Genomic DNA, 20,000 nt, shown 5'->3' on the forward strand with positions numbered 1-20,000 from the left:
ATCTATAGAATGTATCCCATTTCTCATCCTAGTTCAATTAAACAAAGCTTAGCTGGACGGTTCATCTTCATTTACAGATTGGAGTCAAGGTGGTAAAGGGCTCGTCCGGGATTTGAACCCGGGACCTCTCGCACCCAAAGCGAGAATCATACCCCTAGACCAACGAGCCACTTAAAATAAGTCTTTCGGAAACTTTCGACTTCGGCAAGCGCTGTTGCTTGTTGACGAAGTTGGAAAGAAACATCCTGGCCATTAATTACTCTACAGTCTATAAAATCGCTGTACTATTGTCTCCTGCTAACAAACTGAGCATCACTTAACCCCTTATGGCTGTATATTGATAGCTCTAGTGTATATCGCTTAAGAATCAGACTTATTTTGATTGAGATTTACTGTAACCCTCGTGAAGTCTGCATTGATCTATTGAATGTATCCCATTTCTCATCCTAATTCAATTAAACAAAGCTTAGCTGGACAGTTCATCTTCATTTACAGATTGGAGTCAAGGTGGTAAAGGGCTCTACCGGGATTTGAAACCGGGACCTCTCGCACCCGAAGCGAGAATCATACCCCTAGACCAACGAGCCACATAATGTTTGGGAAACTTTGGACTTCGGCAAGCGCTGTTGCATGTTGACGTAGTTGGACAGAAACATCCTGGCCATTCATTACTCTACAGTCTATAAAATCGCTGTACTATTGTCTCCTGGAGTCAAGGTGGTAAAGGGCTCGTCCGGGATTTGAACCCGGGACCTCTCACACCCAAAGCGAGAATCATACCCCTAGACCAACGAGCCACGTAAAATAAGTCTTTCGGAAACTTTCAACTTCGGCAAGCGCTGTTGCATGTTGACCAAGTTGGAATGAAACATCCTGGCATTTCATTTCTCTACAATCACTAAAATAGGCATAATTAACCAATTGTCTCCTGCTCACAATTTTAGCCACACTTAACCTCTCATGGGAGTGTATTGATCTTTTCATTGTATATCTCTAAAGAGTTTGATTGATTTTGATTCAAATTTTGCTGTCTACCTCTGTTCAAGTAAACCATTGGTGAGTCTTTATTGAACATAACCCAATTCTCGTCCTAGATCAATTAAGCATAGATTAGATGGACGGTTCATCTTGATTAACAGATTGGAGTCAAGGTGGTCGTCCGGGATTTGAACCCGGGACCTCTCGCACCCTAAGTGAGAATCATACCCCTAGACCAACGAGCCACGTAAAATAAGTCTTTCGGAAACTTTCAACTTCGGCAAGCGCTGTTGCATGTTGACCAAGTTGGAATGAAACATCCTGGCATTTCATTTCTCTACAATCACTAAAATAGGCATAATTAACCAATTGTCTCCTGCTCACAATTTTAGCCACACTTAACCTCTCATGGGAGTGTATTGATCTTTTCATTGTATATCTCTAAAGAGTTTGATTGATTTTGATTCAAATTTTGCTGTCTACCTCTGTTCAAGTAAACCATTGGTGAGTCTTTATTGAACATAACCCAATTCTCGTCCTAGATCAATTAAGCATAGATTAGATGGACGGTTCATCTTGATTAACAGATTGGAGTCAAGGTGGTCGTCCGGGATTTGAACCCGGGACCTCTCGCACCCTAAGCGAGAATCATACCCCTAGACCAACGAGCCACGTAAAATAAGTCTTTCGGTAACTTTCGACTTCGGCAAGCGCTGTTGCATGTTGACCAAGTTGGAAAGAAACATCCTGGCCATTAATTACTCTACAGTCTATAAAATCGCTGTACTATTGTCTCCTGCTAACAAACTGAGCATCACTTAACCCCTTATGGCTGTATATTGATAGGTCTAGTGTATATCTCTTAAGAATGAGACTTATTAGGGCCCGAGCACCGAATGGTGAGAGGCCCTATTGAATCTGTAAGGATTTTTATTATTATTATTAGGGCCCGAGCACCGAATGGTGAGAGGCCCTATTGAATCTGTAAGGATTTTTGTTATTATTATTATTATTATTATTATTATTAGGGCCCGAGCACCGAAATCGGTGGGAGGCCCTATTGAAATTGAAATGATTATTATTATTATTATTATTATTATTTTTCTTAGCTTAAATGAATTGGCTTTTTGAGGGCTTTAATGTGCTCAAAAAGTTGTAGGAGTTTGCAGTAAATTCGAAGGCGGCGTAAAATTACGTATTCTGGAGTATTTTGAAAAGGGCGTGGCAAAATGGCTAAAGAGCGCCACCTACGGAAAAGCCCCTCATTTAGCATTCACCGATCCTCAAAAAAAACAAAGATTATTGTGTATCATGACTAGATGCACAAAAAAGTCCATCAGTGCATTATGAATAACGCAACAGGAAGCCCGCCAGTTTGACTTTAGTGGCCATTTTGGTCATATTCCATATTTTTTCTTTGATGTACTTGTCGTACAGCTTTCATCAGATCAACTTCAAATTTAGACGATCGTCATCACAACAAATTGGAGATCTAAAGTTATTGAAGGATTACGTTTTAGCAAAACCGTCTGACCGTGGTGTGGCGTTAAAGTTTGATTAAACGCCATCAAAACACGGGCTTCTATATCTCAGACTTATTTTGTCCTATCGAGTCCAAACTACACACATAAGACAAGAGTAGAGATATGAAGACATCTATACAGAAATCGTGACTTAAAGTGACAGCGCCCCCTGGTGACAGCAGGAAAAGTCTTGTTTTTGTCACGTTTTATGTTTTTATATACTAGTCGTACAGCTTTTATCAAATCAACTTAATATTTAGACGACTGTCATCACAACAAAATGAAGATCTAAAGTTATTGAAAGATCGACTTTTCGTCAAACCGTGTGATTGTGGCGTGGCGCTAAAGTTTGATGAGACTTCGGTGAAACGCACTAAAACACGAGCTTCTGTATCTTGGACATATTTTGTCTAATCAAGTCCAAACTAGACACATAAGACAATAGTTGCGATATGAAGACATCTATACAGAAATCGTGACTTAAAATGACAGCGCCCCCTGGTGGCAGCAGGAAATGTATAGCTGACACTCTGATGTATTCCTGCTCATCCAATATGCAAAACCATGTCAAACTTTGTTTAATGGGTCTCAAGACATTGATAATGTAGCCATAAGATTATTGTGACTTTTTATCATGCGGTTTATTAATGGCATGGCTTGAAAGTTCATCAGCTCGTCGGAGAGAGTCCCATTGAATCCCATGTTAAAATGCCCAATTTTAGAGTAGAATTAAACCTGTTTACAGCATTATTCAAACTTTGGTTTTAGTCTCAATCGCTATGTTCTTCCTTCATTAAAACTCTGAGGGGGTGAACTTTTTCGTAACTACCTCTATATCGCTATAATAAGCGATATAGTGGTTTGAAATTTACGTGACGTCACAGTGAGCTGCGCCCTCCCTTCTCCTTACTTTTTCCTGTGTCATTGAACACAACTCGAGACTTTCGAAACCTCCCACTCAGTATCGGATGAATAACACAGTTTGATGTTTTGCTTGTTCTGCTGACGGACACGTTAAAGACGTCTGCGCTCCCGTTTCTGTGGTAAGTCAAGCTCAGTATTTTATTTAGATGTGTAGAAGTGATTCGCAGGGTGTTTTAGTACCATGCATTCGAGCTAACGTCCGTTAGCATGGAGGCTAAATACGAACTCCGATCTGGGGCATTAACTCCTGTTTAATGCGAACGGCACTATTACCGACACACACCGATATGAACCGACATGAGTAGGTCCGCCCAGCAGTGGCATGCGTTAGTTTATGAGGTTAAATCTGAGACAGGAGACTGTGTGTGTCCGGTGAATTAGCTCCATCAGGATATCTATTGCTATAAAATGGTTTCACTCGCCAAGGCATTTGACTTGACAATGTTACACAGTTAGTTATTCTACTGAAACAGACTTACAGTGATCAATTGAAACGTGCGTATTTAAAGTCACATCTGTATTTTAAGAGCAGATGTTTAAAGGGGAATTCAACTTCCAAAGCTCTTTATTCAGAGTATTGTTATGATGTCTTACAGAGAAAGCTAAACGTTCTGCTGCCTGCACTGTTTACATTGTAATCTCAGGCAGATTTCACTGAATTGTTCTGTTAAATATAAATAAATTATAGCCTTGTATCTTTATTAGAACAGACAGTGTAATAGAGAATTTGATGCTGATGTACACTAACTATTTCCTAAGCTGAAATGATTATGATCTGTTTAACTTTGAAGTAATACACTTCCTTTTTTACCATTTAAAGTGTGTTAAGGACTTAACCTGGCACATGTATGACTTTACACATTTGTATATTTATGTTGAAATTTTCTCTAGCATGTCCAGCATGAGACAACTGGAATTCAACCACATTGAACACCGACTTCAGGTACAGACCTCTTTTCATTAATTACAAACAACCATGGCAAAGTACTGCACATAATACATTGTGTATTAAATAATATATGCAATACTTTGAATGTGAAATAACTCCATACTGTACATTCATTGTCATGGTAGTGCACGTTTTAATCCAAAAGCATATTCAAATACACAGTTGAATATCCACAGAAAATAAGATTACACACTTTGTTCATATGTAACTCTTCCTCTACAATAATGACGATCACTTTCATGTTTCCTATCATTTTATTAGGGACAGACGAGCCTGAAGGACACAGCTGTGATGACCATGTTCTGTCTCTTATGGCAAAGCAGAAATATAAAACACTGGGTTCTTATCTAAAGTGTATCAAATCAGATCTCCACCATGTTGCTGCTGAGGACATCAGGTGCTGCAGTTCTTCATCTATGAAGAGAAAAAACGCACTGTTAAAGAATGTTTTGTGTTGTGTATAAAGCACAACAGATTTCTGATAGAACTGTTGTACTGTGGTCTTGGTTTATATCCTCATGGTGAAATGTACATATTTTAAGTCCCTTCTGATAAAAGTGCTGAAAGAAATACAACATTGTACAAATACATAAAATGTCTTTCTACCTCATCAGTACTATTCAAGGTGATAATCTCCCACAGACCTATTGATAACAGTCCAAATCAAGTCTTTCCACTTCTCTCAGTGTGAAAACATAATTCTATAATTAATTTGAGAACTGTTTACAACACTGATGTGTGGAGATTAAAATCATACCTAAACTGTCTAATTCACTGTAAAACTCCATGACATTCGCAGGCCATCTGTAGTTAAGGGAGCAACGCATGGAATGATGTGTAGATTACTAGTTTGATGATGCATGAGGAGAGGCGGTGGTCGAGTGGCAGAAACTTGGACTATGGGCAGAGAAGGTCTCTGGTTCGTCTTTGGTTCGACTCCATGGAGAGACAACAAAAGTCGAACCTGGATTGATCTGTCCAAAAATCCAAGAGTCTCCCTACCCTCTCTAGTGCCCATGAGCAAGGCACCTCACTCCCCCAACATCTGCTCCCCCGAGCGCCGTACATGGTCGCTCACTGCTCTGTGTGTCCTGCACCAGATGGGTAAAAAGCAGCGATTAAATTTCCCTACCTGCATGAGTGTGCCTTTGCATGTCTGTGCATGTGTTTGGGATGAATAAATGGATTTTAATCTTAATCTTTTAATCTTAATCAGTTGTCTTCCAGTTGACCAGCATGAAGCTGCAGATCTCCACCATGTTGCTGCTGGGGACATCAGGAGCTGCATTAATGAGGAGCAGAAGCGTACTGTTATGAATGTTTTGTGTTGTTTATGAAGCACTACTTATTTCAGCTAGAACCGATGTACTAGGGTCTGGGTTTGTATCCTAATGGTTAAATGCACATACTTTAAATCGCTTTTGATAAAACGTGACAAAGAAATACAACATTGTACACATAGATAAAATGTCTTTCTACCTCATCTGTAATATTCAAGGTGATGATCTCCCACAGAGCTGTTGATAACAGTCCACATCAAGTCTCTCCACTTCCCTCAGTGTGAAAACATAATTATATAATTAATTGGAGAAGTGTTTACAACACTGATGTGTGGACATTATAATGTTATCACTACTGTCTAATTCACTCTACAACTCCATGACAGACTAAATAAACAATGTGAAAATAGTAATGGCGGATATACCATCCTGTATCAGAATATTGGTGAAACAGTTACTATCACATGAAACGTAAACGTGTAGCGTATTGATAGTAACTCATTAAAAAAAATAATGTCAAAACCAAAACAAGACTGTCGAGTTATCTTGCTTCAATCTGTTCATTAGACGTGATAAATAAACGGTAACTTTTATAACAATTACATATTACAAAAAACTTGAGGCATGTAAGCATATGATGATAGATAAAGCAATAGGTTATGTTGGATAGTTTCAAGGTTACTTACCTCTAGTTCAGCACCAGCGGCTGGCCAGAAGAAGTGGAGCGATCTTCCTTGCCGCACAGGGCAAACGCAGGCAATGTGGAGACGAGCGCTTGGTCATCGAACGTTCTCTCTTCCCCGACCGCAACAGACTTGAAATTGCCTGTGCTCGGGCCCGTTAGTGCTACAACGTAGCCCTAGTTATTATTATTTTTCTTCGCTCAGTGAATTGCCTTTTTGAGGGCTTTAACGTGCTCAAAAAGTTTCTAAAGTGTACAGTAAATTACAAATGTGCGCAAGTTTACGTTTTCTGAAGTATTTTGAAAAGGGCGTGGCAAAATGGCTCAAGAGCGCCACCTACGGAAAAGCCCCTCATTTAGCATTCACCGATCCTCAAAAAAAACATAGACTATTGTGTCTCATGACAAGATGCACAAAAAAGTCCATCAGTGCATTATGAATAACGCAGCAGGAAGCCCGCCAGTTTGACTTTAGTGGCCATTTCGGTCATATTCCATATTTTTTCTTTGATGTACTTGTCGTACAGCTTTCATCAGATCAACTTCAAATTTAGACGATCGTCATCACAACAAATTGGAGATCTAAAGTTATTGAAGGATTACGTTTTAGCAAAACCGTCTGACCGTGGTGTGGCGTTAAAGTTTGATGAAACGCCATCAAAACACAAGCTTCCATATTTCAGACATATTTTGTCCAATTGAGTCCAAACTAGACACATACGACAAGAATCGCGACCAGAAGACATCGGTGCAGAAATTGTGACTTACAATCACAGCGCCCCCTGGGGGCAACAGGAAATGTCTTGTTTTTAAGACGTGTTATGTTTTTATGTACTACTCGGAGAGCTTTCATCAGATCAACTTAAAAATTAGATGAGACTCTACAAAACAAGATGAAGATCTAAAGTTATCAATATTTAAACTTTTCATCACACCGTGTGACCGTGGTGAGGTCTCAAAGTTCGACTAAACGCCAATATAAGCAAGCTTCTGTAACTTAGACATATTTTGTCCAATCGACTCCAAACTACACATATAAGACAAGAGTCGCGACCGGAAGACATCTACCTAGAAATCATGACTTAAAAGGAAAGCGCCCCCTGGTGGCATCAGGAAATGTCTTGTTTTTGTACATCGTGCGCTTTGATTTATTTGTCGGAGAGCTTTCATCACATCAATTTAAAATTTAGACGGGTGGCATCACAACAAGATGGAGATCTAAAGTTATCAAAGAAACAACTTTTCGACACACCGTCTGACTGTGGCGGGGCGTCAAATCAGCTCACCATGACACACGAAACCGCTTAAAGGGGACATATTCGCTTTAAAGGGGACATATTATTTCCATTTCAACACAGTTGATATGGTTCCTTGGGGTCTTAATGAAATGTCTGTAAAATATTTTGGTAAAAATACCCCAAGGATAATTTAAAACAGCACCTTTTTACTCTGTCTAAAACAGACCTCCTCAGATCAACCCGCCCCCATCTTACCCCACCCCCTTTCACCCCTCTCATCCCTCCCCCTTCTCACCCCGCCCCCCTCTCATGGAGGTGTAGGACATGTGCTTGAATGTGTTCTCACTACAGAATGCATTCAACATCTATAGGGCAGATTATGGGCCTCGTGAAAATTTACGTAATCTGGGGTATTTGGAAATGGGTGTGGCAAAATGGCTCAACAGCGCCACCAACGGTGCTTTCCCTCATTTACGGAGAAACACCTCATTTAGCATTCACTGATCCGCACGAAATTGAAGACAGTTGTGTATCATCACCAGATGCACAAAAAACGCGCCGGAGCAATATGAAAAACGCAACAGGAAGCACGCCATTTTCGATTTCGTGGCCATTTTGGTCATATTCCATAATCTTTTACTTTGATATACTTCTCGTACAGCTTTCATCACATCAACTGAAAATTTAGACGAGCGTCATCACAACAAGATGGAGATCTAAAGTTATCAAAGAAACAACTTTTCGTCACACTGTCTGACTGTGGCGGGGCGTCACATCAGCTCGCCATGACACACGAAAACGCTTTAACTTCCGTGTTCATGGGTCCATCTCCCTCAAACTACATGTGTGTATCATCAGCCCCCCTCCCTTGAAGATATTCAGATGGTTTTAAAGAATGGGCGTGGCAAAATGGCTCAACAGCGCAACCAACGGAGCTTCCCCTCATTTATGGAGAAACACCTCATTTAGAATTCACTGATCCTCAGGAAATTGAAGACAGTTGTGTATCATCACCAGATGCACAAAAAACGCGCTCGGAGCAATTTGAAAAACGCAACAGGAACCCCGCCATTTTCTATTTGGACCATATTCCATGTTTTTTATTTTCAAGTACTTCTTGGAGAGCTTTCATCAGATCAACTGAAAATTTAGACGAGTGTCATCACAACAAGATGGAGATCTAAAGTTATTGAAAGATAAATTTTTCGCCACAACGTGTGACCGTGGCGAGGCGTCAAAATGTGACTAAACGCCATCAAAACACAAGCTTCTGTATCTTGGACATATTTGGTCCAATCGAGTTCAAACTACACATGTAAGACAAGAAGCGTGACCTGATGACATCAACAAAGACACCATGACTTAAAATCATAGCGCAACCTGCTGGCTACAGGAAGAGAAGCGTTTATATCGCAGCATTGCGCAAATGCATGCAACGCTGAGACGAGCGCTTGGTCATCGAACGTTCTCTCTTCCCCGACCGCAACAGACTTGAAATTGCCTGTGCTCGGGCCCGTTAGTGCTACAACGTAGCCCTAGTTATTATTATTATTTTTCTTAGCTTAAATGAATTGGCTTTTTGAGGGCTTTAATGTGCTCAAAAAGTTGTAGGAGTTTGCAGTAAATTCGAAGGCGGCGTAAAATTACGTATTCTGGAGTATTTTGAAAAGGGCGTGGCAAAATGGCTCAAGAGCGCCACCTACGGAAAAGCCCCTCATTTAGCATTCACCGATCCTCAAAAAAAACAAAGATTATTGTGTATCATGACTAGATGCACAAAAAAGTCCATCAGTGCATTATGAATAACGCAACAGGAAGCCCGCCAGTTTGACTTTAGTGGCCATTTTGGTCATATTCCATATTTTTTCTTTGATGTACTTGTCGTACAGCTTTCATCAGATCAACTTCAAATTTAGACGATCGTCATCACAACAAATTGGAGATCTAAAGTTATTGAAGGATTACGTTTTAGCAAAACCGTCTGACCGTGGTGTGGCGTTAAAGTTTGATGAAACGCCATCAAAACACAAGCTTCCATATTTCAGACATATTTTGTCCAATTGAGTCCAAACTAGACACATTCGACAAGAGTCGCCACCAGAAGACATGGGTGCAGAAATTGTGACTTACAATCACAGCGCCCCCTGGTGGTAACGCGAAATGTCTTATTTTGGTACGTGTTATGTTTTTATGTACTACTCTGAGAGCTTTCATCAGATCAACTTAAAAATTAGATGAGACTCTACAAAACAAGATGAAGATCTAAAGTTATCAGAATTTAAACTTTTCATCATACCGTGTGACCGTGGTGAGGTCTCAAAGTTCGACTAAACGCCAATATAAGCGAGCTTCTGTAACTTAGACATATTTTGTCCAATCGACTCCAAACTACACATATAAGACAAGAGTCGCGACCGGAAGACATCTACCTAGAAATCATGACTTAAAAGGAAAGCGCCCCCTGGTGGCATCAGGAAATGTCTTGTTTTGGTCATCTTACTCTTTGATGTATTTCCCTCCAGCCACTTTACTAAACCATGTCAAACTGTGTCAAATTGGTCTCAAGATATTGATAATGTAGGCATAACATTATTGTGACTTTTCATCATGCAGATTGTTAATGGCGTGGCATCAAAGTTCATCAGCTCACCATGACCAATGAAACACATTTTAACAGAGTTACCCTGAACGCAGCATGAGACCGCTTTCGGTTTGTTACGTCTCACACTTGGATGTATTTCTCCTCATTCACTTTGCTAAACCATGTCAAACTGTGTCACATGGGTCTCAATATATTGATAATGTAGGCATAACATTGCTGTGAGTTTTCATCATGCGGATTATTCATAGCTTTGCAGCAGACTTCTTCAACTCGCCATGACAAACGAAGCTGCATTTAACACAGCTGCAAGTGAACGCCTCATGAGACTCTGGAAAAAGTTACGTCGTCACAAGCTGCGGAGCTGTGTATCACGAAGAACCGGAGAACGGTTGGCGAGTCTGGATGAGAGGACGGCGGCGGAGTCACTGTGGACGTTGTTAGCTCAGCAGGTTAGAGTGTGGGACGCACTCAAAGCTTTTTTCCCCCGTCCGTCGTGTCTTTTCCTGTGTGAACTCTGCCGCTCTCAACAGCAGCACTGGCTATGAGCTAGCTCCTGCTAGCTCTAACGAAGCATCTCTCAACTGCTACGTAAGTTAAACGGACACTTCTGACTGACTGTGATGATAAGCAAAAGAGACACTGTGGATGTGTGATGTGTTGTACTGCATTTGTTTGATCTGTTTACTAATACTAGCTCTAATAAATACTGTATAAATTATATTTTGCTCCTGAATTGAACTGTGTTAAAGGGGTTCACATGGAAAATATATGGTCAATTATGTAAAGGGTGATTTTTGTTACTATTATACTAATGGAGATTTAGCACTTGCTACACATTGTAAGAGCAGCTGTTCAAAGGAGCACTACGTCTTTTAAGGCTCTTTATTCAGAGTCACGGTGTTGATGTCCTGTCACGTGTTACAGTGAAAAATAACCGTGTCTCCCACCTTCAGTATTTAAATCGTTAATCTCAGACAGACTTCACTGAATTCTTTTGTTAAATATGAGTAAGTCATAGCCTTGTAACTTTACTAGAACAGACAGTGTCATACAGAGTTGTGGGCTTATATGCACTACCTATTTCCTAATCTGAAATGATTATGCTCTGATTAACTTTGAACTAATATTTTATTTTTACCATTTAAAAGTCTGTTAATTACTTAACCTGGCCCATGTATGACTTTACATATCTGTGTATTGGTTTCATGTTCCTCTAGAAGGTCCAACTTGACACACAACTTGAATCCAACCAGACTGAACACTGACTCCAGGTACAGACCTGATTTCATTACTTAAAAACAATCAAAGTATTGCACATAATACATAATGTATTAAATTATAATGCAATACTTTTAATGTGAAATAGCTCCATTAAAAACATTCATTGTCATGGTAGTGCACGTTTTAATCCAAAAGCATATTCAAATACACAGTTGAATATCCAGAGAAAATAAGATTACACACTTTGTTCATATGTAACTCTTCCTCTACAATAATGACGATCACTTTCATGTTTCCTATCATTTTATTAGGGACAGACGAGCCTGAAGGACACAGCTGTGATGACCATGTTCTGTCTCTTATGGCAAAGCAGAAATATAAAACACTGGGTTCTTATCTAAAGTGTATCAAATCAGATCTCCACCATGTTGCTGCTGAGGACATCAGGTGCTGCAGTTCTTCATCTATGAAGAGAAAAAACGCACTGTTAAAGAATGTTTTGTGTTGTGTATAAAGCACAACAGATTTCTGATAGAACTGTTGTACTGTGGTCTTGGTTTATATCCTCATGGTGAAATGTACATATTTTAAGTCCCTTCTGATAAAAGTGCTGAAAGAAATACAACATTGTACAAATACATAAAATGTCTTTCTACCTCATCAGTACTATTCAAGGTGATAATCTCCCACAGACCTATTGATAACAGTCCAAATCAAGTCTTTCCACTTCTCTCAGTGTGAAAACATAATTCTATAATTAATTTGAGAACTGTTTACAACACTGATGTGTGGAGATTAAAATCATACCTAAACTGTCTAATTCACTGTAAAACTCCATGACATTCGCAGGCCATCTGTAGTTAAGGGAGCAACGCATGGAGTGATGTGTAGATTACTAGTTTGATGATGCATGAGGAGAGGCGGTGGTCGAGTGGCAGAAACTTGGACTATGGGCAGAGAAGGTCTCTGGTTCGTCTTTGGTTCGACTCCATGGAGAGACAACAAAAGTCGAACCTGGATTGATCTGTCCAAAAATCCAAGAGTCTCCCTACCCTCTCTAGTGCCCATGAGCAAGGCACCTCACTCCCCCAACATCTGCTCCCCCGAGCGCCGTACATGGTCGCTCACTGCTCTGTGTGTCCTGCACCAGATGGGTAAAAAGCAGCGATTAAATTTCCCTACCTGCATGAGTGTGCCTTTGCATGTCTGTGCATGTGTTTGGGATGAATAAATGGATTTTAATCTTAATCTTTTAATCTTAATCAGTTGTCTTCCAGTTGACCAGCATGAAGCTGCAGATCTCCACCATGTTGCTGCTGGGGACATCAGGAGCTGCATTAATGAGGAGCAGAAGCGTACTGTTATGAATGTTTTGTGTTGTTTATGAAGCACTACTTATTTCAGCTAGAACCGATGTACTAGGGTCTGGGTTTGTATCCTAATGGTTAAATGCACATACTTTAAATCGCTTTTGATAAAACGTGACAAAGAAATACAACATTGTACACATAGATAAAATGTCTTTCTACCTCATCTGTAATATTCAAGGTGATGATCTCCCACAGAGCTGTTGATAACATTCCACATCAAGTCTCTCCACTTCCCTCAGTTTGAAAACATAATTATATAATTAATTGGAGAAGTGTTTACAACACTGATGTGTGGACATTATAATGTTATCACTACTGTCTAATTCACTCTACAACTCCATGACAGACTAAATAAACGATGTGAAAATAGTAATGGCGGATATACCATCCTGTATCAGAATATTGGTGAAACAGTTACTATCACATGAAACATACACGTGTAGCGTATTGATAGTAACTCATTAAAAAAAATAATGTCACAACCAAAACAAGACTGTCGAGTTATCTTGCTTCAATCTGTTCATTAGACGTGATAAATAAACGGTAACTTTTATAACAATTACATATTACAAAAAACTTGAGGCATGTAAGCATATGATGATAGATAAAGCAATAGGTTATGTTGGATAGTTTCAAGGTTACTTACCTCTAGTTCAGCACCAGCGGCTGGCCAGAAGAAGTGGAGCGATCTTCCTTGCCGCACAGGGCAAACGCAGGCAATGTGGAGACGAGCGCTTGGTCATCGAACGTTCTCTCTTCCCCGACCGCAACAGACTTGAAATTGCCTGTGCTCGGGCCCGTTAGTGCTACAACGTAGCCCTAGTTATTATTATTATTATTATTATTTCCCTTTGGGGGGCTTTTTCAGGGTCTAGACATGCTCAAAAAGTTATGAAACTTTGCAGGAAATTCAAGGTCTGCGGATATTTTAGTATTCTGGAGTAATTGGAATTGGGCGTGGCAAAATGGCTCTACAGCGCCCCCTGGAACCAGCCCCTAGGTTTCCACATAACGGATTTTCATCAAAATCTGGATATAGGTGTATCGTGACCCGTCATGAAAAAAAGTCTCATGGAGCATTATGAAAAACGCAACAGGAAGTCCGCCATTTTGCTTTTAGTGGCCATTTTGGCAATATCCCACATTTTTACTTTTACGTACTTGTCCCAGGGCTTTCATCAGATCAACTTCAAATTCAGATGAGTGTCATCACAACAAGATGGAGATAAAAAATGATTGAGGGATTTTTTTTTTATCACACCATGTGACCGTGGCATGGCGTTAAAAATTGGTTACACGCCATCAAAACACGGGCATCTGTATCTCGGACATACATGTTCCAATCAAGTCCAAACTAGACATGTAAGACAATAGTCCCCGCCTGATGACATCTATGCATAAATGATGACTTAAAACCGCAGCGCCCCCTGGTGGCAACAGGAAATGTCTTGTTTTTTGCTTGTCTTACACTTGGATGAATTTCTCCTCATCCACTGACCTCAACCATGTCAAACTGTATCAAATGGGTCCCAAGACATTGACAATGAAGACATAAGATTACCGTGACTTTTCGTCAAACGCCATATTAATGGCGGGGCATCAAAGTTCATCAACTCGCCGTGAAACACGAAATTGCTGTAACTTCAGTGTTCATGATTCTATCTCTCTCAAACTACATGTGTGTAACAACAGCCCCCCCCTGAAGATATTCATATGGTTTTAAGAAATGGGCGTGGCAAAAAAACTGACCAGCGCCCCCTATAGGGCAACCCCGGCACTACGATGGCCGACAATTATACAAATCTATCGGGACATGTGTCGTTTCATAACAAACAAAAAAATATCTTGGATAGGTATGCTTGACCAAACAGGGAGGCCGCCATTTTGGATTAAGTGGCCATTTTTTTTCCATATTCCACATTTTTACTTGATGCACTTGTCCCAGGGCTTGCATCAGATTAACTTCAAATTAAGATCAGTGCCATCACAACAAGATGGAGATAAAAAGTGATTAAGAGATTGACCTTTCGTCACACCGTGTGACCGTGGCGTGGCGTCTTGAGTTTGATTAAACGCCATCAAAACACAAGGTTCTATATCTCGGACATACATTGTCCAATCGAGTCCAAACTAGACATGTAAGACAAGGGTGCCATCCTGATGACATCTACACAGAAATTATGACTTGAAATTACAGCGCCCCCTGGTGGCTACAGGAAGTGACATGTTTTATACTTTGATGAACTGCTCCTGGCTGATTTACAATATACAGCTCAAATCAGATCAGTCAAGTCATTAGATCATGGTCAGAATTGTGACGTTTCCTCAAACCGTGTAAACATTGATGTGCGGCGAAGGATTTTCCTTCGCCAAAGGACACGATGTTATCATAACTCCACTGTGCATTGTCCTATCACTACAAAACTTCTGTCACATGGTCAGAGTCCAAGCCTGAACAGCTCTATGTGTCAATATTTCCTCAGTGTCATAGCGCCACCTACTGATTCGCCAGGAAACAGGAAGTACTTTGTTAATCCACTCTGCATTATCCAACCGGCTCCAAACTACTGACCTATGATCACAATCCTGAATAGAACAGCTCCATATATGAATATTAGTTCAGGATCATAGCGCCACCTATTGATCAGTGTGAAAATTAAGTTGCGGAAACATTGTCCAATTGACACAAAATTTCTCACGCTACATCAGAGCGCCTACTTGAACAGATCTATATGTCTGTGCGTAATAATAGTGATGGCGCCACCTACTGGCAAACCTACTGCCGCAGAGCGCAAAACGCATGCAACGTGGAGAAGTGCATGCTCGATCGATGATGTGCGCTTGGTCATCGATCGCTCTCTCCACCGACCGCAACAGGCTTCAACGTGCGGGTGCTCGGGCCCGCAAGTGCTACAACGTAGCCCTAGTTATTATTATTTCCCTTTGGGGGGCTTTTTCAGGGTCTAGACATGCTCAAAAAGTTATGAAACTTTGCAGGAAATTCAAGGTCTGCGGATATTTTAGTATTCTGGAGTAATTGGAATTGGGCGTGGCAAAATGGCTCTACAGCGCCCCCTGGAACCAGCCCCTAGGTTTCCACATAACGGATTTTCATCAAAATCTGGATATAGGTGTATCGTGACCAGTCATGAAAAAAAGTCTCATGGAGCATTATGAAAAACGCAACAGGAAGTCCGCCATTTTGCTTTTAGTGGCCATTTTGGCAATATCCCACATTTTTACTTTTACGTACTTGTCCCAGGGCTTTCATCAGATCAACTTCAAATTCAGATGAGTGTCATCACAACAAGATGGAGATAAAAAATGATTGAGGGATTTTTTTTTTATCACACCGTGTGACCGTGGCATGGCGTTAAAAATTGGTTACACGCCATCAAAACACGGGCATCTGTATCTCGGACATACATGTTCCAATCAAGTCCAAACTAGACATGTAAGACAATAGTCCCCGCCTGATGACATCTATGCATAAATAATGACTTAAAACCGCAGCGCCCCCTGGTGGCAACAGGAAATGTCTTGTTTTTTGCTTGTCTTACACTTGGATGAATTTCTCCTCATCCACTGACCTCAACCATGTCAAACTGTATCAAATTGGTCCCAAGACATTGACAATGAAGACATAAGATTACCTTGACTTTTCGTCAAACGCCATATGAATGGCGTGGCATTAAAGTTCATCAACTCGCCGTGAAACACGAAATTGCTGTAACTTCAGTGTTCATGATTCTATCTCTCTCAAACTACATGTGTGTAACAACAGCCCCCCCCTGAAGATATTCATATGGTTTTAAGAAATGGGCGTGGCAAAAAAACTGACCAGCGCCCCCTATAGGGCAACCCCGGCACTACGATGGCCGACATTTATACAAATCTATCGGGACATGTGTCGTTTCATAACAAACAAAAAAATATCTTGGATAGGTATGCTTGACCAAACAGGGAGGCCGCCATTTTGGATTAAGTGGCCATTTTTTTTCCATATTCCACATTTTTACTTGATGCACTTGTCCCAGGGCTTTCATCAGATTAACTTCAAATTAAGATCAGTGCCATCACAACAAGATGGAGATAAAAAGTGATTAAGAGATTGACCTTTCGTCACACCGTGTGACCGTGGCGTGGCGTCTTGAGTTTGATTAAACGCCATCAAAACACGAGGTTCTGTATCTCGGACATACATTGTCCAATCGAGTCCAAACTAGACATGTAAGACAAGGGTGCCATCCTGATGACATCTACACAGAAATTATGACTTGAAATTACAGCGCCCCCTGGTGGCTACAGGAAGTGACATGTTTTATACTTTGATGAACTGCTCCTGGCTGATTTACAATATACAGCTCAAATCAGATCAGTCAAGTCATTAGATCATGGTCAGAATTGTGACGTTTCCTCAAACCGTGTAAACATTGATGTGCGGCGAAGGATTTTCCTTCGCCAAAGGACACGATGTTATCATAACTACACTGTGCATTGTCCTATCACTACCAAACTTCTATCACATGATAAGAGTACAAGCCTGAACAGCTCTATGTGTCAATATTTCCTCAGTGTCATAGCGCCACCTACTGATTCACCAGGAAACAGGAAGTACTTTGTTAATCCACTCTGCATTATCCAACCGGCTCCAAACTACTGACCTATGATCACAATCCTGAATAGAACAGCTCCATATATGAATATTAGTTCAGGATCATAGCGCCACCTATTGATCAGTGTGAAAATTAAGTTGCGGAAACATTGTCCAATTGACACAAAATTTCTCACGCTACATCAGAGCGCCTACTTGAACAGATCTATATGTCTGTGCGTAATAATAGTGATGGCGCCACCTACTGGCAAACCTACTGCCGCAGAGCGCAAAACGCATGCAACGTGGAGAAGTGCATGCTCGATCGATGATGTGGGCTTGGTCATCGATCGGTCTCTCCACCGACCGCAACAGGCTTCAACGTGCGGGTGCTCGGGCCCGCAAGTGCTACAACGTAGCCCTAGTTTTGATTGAGATTTTCTGTAACCCTCGTGAAGTCTACATTGATCTATAGAATGTATCCCATTTCTCATCCTAGTTCAATTAAACAAAGCTTAGCTGGACGGTTCATCTTCATTTACAGATTGGAGTCAAGGTGGTAAAGGGCTCGTCCGGGATTTGAACCCGGGACCTCTCGCACCCAAAGCGGTAATCATACCCCTAGACCAACGAGCCACGTAAAATAAGTCTTTCGGAAACTTTCGACTTCTGCAAGCGCTGTTGCATGTTGACCAAGTTGGAATGAAACATCCTGGCATTTCATTTGTCTACAATCACTAAAATAGGCATAATAAACCAATTGTCTCCTGCTCACAATTTTAGCCACACTTAACCTCTCATGGGAGTGTATTGATCTTTTCAAACAAACTAAAGAGTTTGATTGATTTTGATTCAAATTTTGCTGTCTACCTCTGTTCAAGTAAACCATTGGTGAGTCTTTATTGAACATAACCCAATTCTCATCCTAGATCAATTAAGCATAGATTAGATGGACGGTTCATCTTGATTTACAGATTGGAGTCAAGGTGGTAAAGGGCTCGTCCGGGATTTGAACGCTGGACATCCCGCACCCGAAGGGAGAATCATACCCCTAGACCAACGAGCCATGCAAAAGATACCTTTCTGAAAGAATCCATTTTGGCCAGCGCTGTTGCATGTTGACCAAGTTGGAATGAAACATTCTGGCATTTAATTTCTCTACAATCACTAAAATAGGCATAATAAACCTATTGTCTCCTGCTCACAATTTTAGCAACAGTTAACCTCTCATGGGAGTGTATTGATCTTTTCATTGTATATCTCTAAAGAGTTTGATTCAAATTTTGCTGTCTACCTCTGTTCAAGTAAACCATTGGTGAGTCTTTATTGAACATAACCCAATTCTCGTCCTAGATCAATTAAGAATAGCTTAGATGGACAGTTCATATTCATTTACAGATTGGAGTAAAGGTGGTAAAGGGCTCGTCCGGGATTTGAATCCTGGACCTCTCGCATCCTAAGCGAGAATCATACACCTAGACCAACGAGCCACGTAAAGTAAATCTTTCGGAAACTTTCGACTTCGGCAAGCGCTGTTGCATGTTGACCAAGTTGGAAGGAAACATCCTGGCATTTCATTTCTCTAAAATCACTAAAATAGGCATAATAAACCAATTGTCTCGTGCTCACAATTTTAGCCACACTTAACCTCTCATGGGAGTGTATTGATCTTTTCATTGTATATCTCTAAAGAGTTTGATTGATTTTGATTCAAATTTTGCTGTCCACCTCTGTTCAAGTAAACCATTGGTGAGTCTTTATTGAACATAACCCAATTCTCGTCCTAGATCAATTAAGCATAGCTTAGATGGACGGTTCATCTTGATTTACAGATTGGAGTCAAGGTGGTAAAGGGCTCGTCCGGGATTTGAACCCGGGACCTCTCGCACCCTAAGCGAGAATCATACCCCTAGACCAACGAGCCACGAAAAGATTTTTCGGAAACTTTGGATTTTCCAACTTGCATGTTGACCAAGTTGGAAAGAAAAATACTGGCCATTCATTTCTCTACAGTCTATAAAATCAACATACTACTGTCTCCTGCTAACAAACTGAGCATCACTTAACCCCTTATGGCTGTATATTGATAGCTCTAGTGTATATCTCTTAAGAATCAGACTTAGTTTGATTGAGATTGTCTGTAACCCTCGTGAAGTCTACATTGATCTATAGAATGTATCCCATTTCTCATCCTAGTTCAATTAAACAAAGCTTAGCTGGACAGTTCATCTTCATTTACAGATTGGAGTCAAGGTGGTAAAGGGCTCGTCCGGGATTTGAACCCGGGACCTCTCGCACCCGAAGCGAGAATCATACCCCTAGACCAACGAGCCACGTAAAATAAGTCTTTCGGAAACTTTCAACTTCGGCAAGCGCTGCTGCATGTTGACCAAGTTGGAATGAAACATCCTGGCATTTCATTTCTCTACAATCACTAAAATAGGCATAATTAACCAATTGTCTCCTGCTCACAATTTTAGCCACACTTAACCTCTCATGGGAGTGTATTGATCTTTTCATTGTATATCTCTAAAGAGTTTGATTCAAATTTTGCTGTGTACCTCTGTTCAAGTAAACCATTGGTGAGTCTTTATTGAACATAACCCAATTCTCGTCGTAGATCAATTAAGCATAGCTTA

At 40.7% G+C, this 20,000-nt stretch overlaps 2 long non-coding RNA genes and 6 other non-coding genes across 8 annotated transcripts; 2 read left to right on the plus strand and 6 right to left on the minus strand.

Moving 5' to 3' along the window:
* Nucleotides 1-97: 97 nt before the first annotated feature.
* trnap-ugg (transfer RNA proline (anticodon UGG)) lies at nucleotides 98-169 on the minus strand. The gene has a single exon. It is a non-coding gene; the product is annotated as a tRNA-Pro (tRNA).
* Nucleotides 170-725: 556 nt separating this feature from the next.
* On the minus strand, nucleotides 726-797 carry trnap-ugg (transfer RNA proline (anticodon UGG)). Its single transcript has one exon. It is a non-coding gene; the product is annotated as a tRNA-Pro (tRNA).
* A 780-nt stretch (nucleotides 798-1,577) lies between these two features.
* On the minus strand, nucleotides 1,578-1,650 carry trnap-agg (transfer RNA proline (anticodon AGG)). The gene has a single exon. It is a non-coding gene; the product is annotated as a tRNA-Pro (tRNA).
* Nucleotides 1,651-3,135: 1,485 nt separating this feature from the next.
* On the plus strand, nucleotides 3,136-5,572 carry LOC133948948 (uncharacterized). The gene is made up of 3 exons (XR_009920105.1): nucleotides 3,136-3,544; nucleotides 4,317-4,368; nucleotides 4,636-5,572. It is a non-coding gene; the product is annotated as an uncharacterized LOC133948948 (long non-coding RNA).
* Nucleotides 5,573-10,777: 5,205 nt separating this feature from the next.
* On the plus strand, nucleotides 10,778-12,645 carry LOC133948571 (uncharacterized). The gene is made up of 2 exons (XR_009920070.1): nucleotides 10,778-11,447; nucleotides 11,709-12,645. It is a non-coding gene; the product is annotated as an uncharacterized LOC133948571 (long non-coding RNA).
* Nucleotides 12,646-17,925: 5,280 nt separating this feature from the next.
* Nucleotides 17,926-17,997, minus strand: trnap-ugg (transfer RNA proline (anticodon UGG)). The gene has a single exon. It is a non-coding gene; the product is annotated as a tRNA-Pro (tRNA).
* A 1,216-nt stretch (nucleotides 17,998-19,213) lies between these two features.
* Nucleotides 19,214-19,285, minus strand: trnap-agg (transfer RNA proline (anticodon AGG)). Its single transcript has one exon. It is a non-coding gene; the product is annotated as a tRNA-Pro (tRNA).
* Nucleotides 19,286-19,622: 337 nt separating this feature from the next.
* trnap-cgg (transfer RNA proline (anticodon CGG)) lies at nucleotides 19,623-19,694 on the minus strand. The gene has a single exon. It is a non-coding gene; the product is annotated as a tRNA-Pro (tRNA).
* Between the last annotated feature and the right edge of the window lie 306 nt (nucleotides 19,695-20,000).

Source organism: Platichthys flesus, chromosome 23, assembly GCF_949316205.1.
Source record: "Platichthys flesus chromosome 23, fPlaFle2.1, whole genome shotgun sequence".
Classification (NCBI taxonomy): Eukaryota; Metazoa; Chordata; class Actinopteri; order Pleuronectiformes; family Pleuronectidae; genus Platichthys; species Platichthys flesus.